The following is a 253-nucleotide window of genomic DNA, read 5'->3' on the forward strand; positions in this document are numbered from 1 at the left end:
TGGGCTGGGGGAACCCCCTCCCCCCGCCCCCCGAGTGCACAAATTTTTGTGCGCCGGGCCTCTAGTCTACATAATAAAATACTACACTGCTGTAAAAATGAAAGAACTTTTAACCATTCACAGCAGCATGGATGAACATGGAGAGCATTATGCTAAGCGAAATAAGCCAGTCAGAGAATAACATAAACTGATGAACAAAAATAGATCCAGCCCTAACCGGTTTAGCTCAGTGGATAGAACGTCCGCATGCGAA

General features: G+C 46.2%; 1 protein-coding gene across 2 annotated transcripts in view; it reads left to right on the forward strand.

The window, feature by feature from the left end:
* The window catches only part of RXFP2 (relaxin/insulin-like family peptide receptor 2), a 66,569-nt gene that overhangs the window by 42,416 nt on the left and 23,900 nt on the right, over nt 1-253 (forward strand). The gene's annotated exons all lie outside the window — the stretch shown is intronic.

The sequence above is a fragment of the Myotis brandtii genome, unplaced genomic scaffold (genome assembly GCF_000412655.1).
Source record: "Myotis brandtii unplaced genomic scaffold, ASM41265v1 scaffold513, whole genome shotgun sequence".
Lineage (NCBI taxonomy): Eukaryota > Metazoa > Chordata > Mammalia > Chiroptera > Vespertilionidae > Myotis > Myotis brandtii.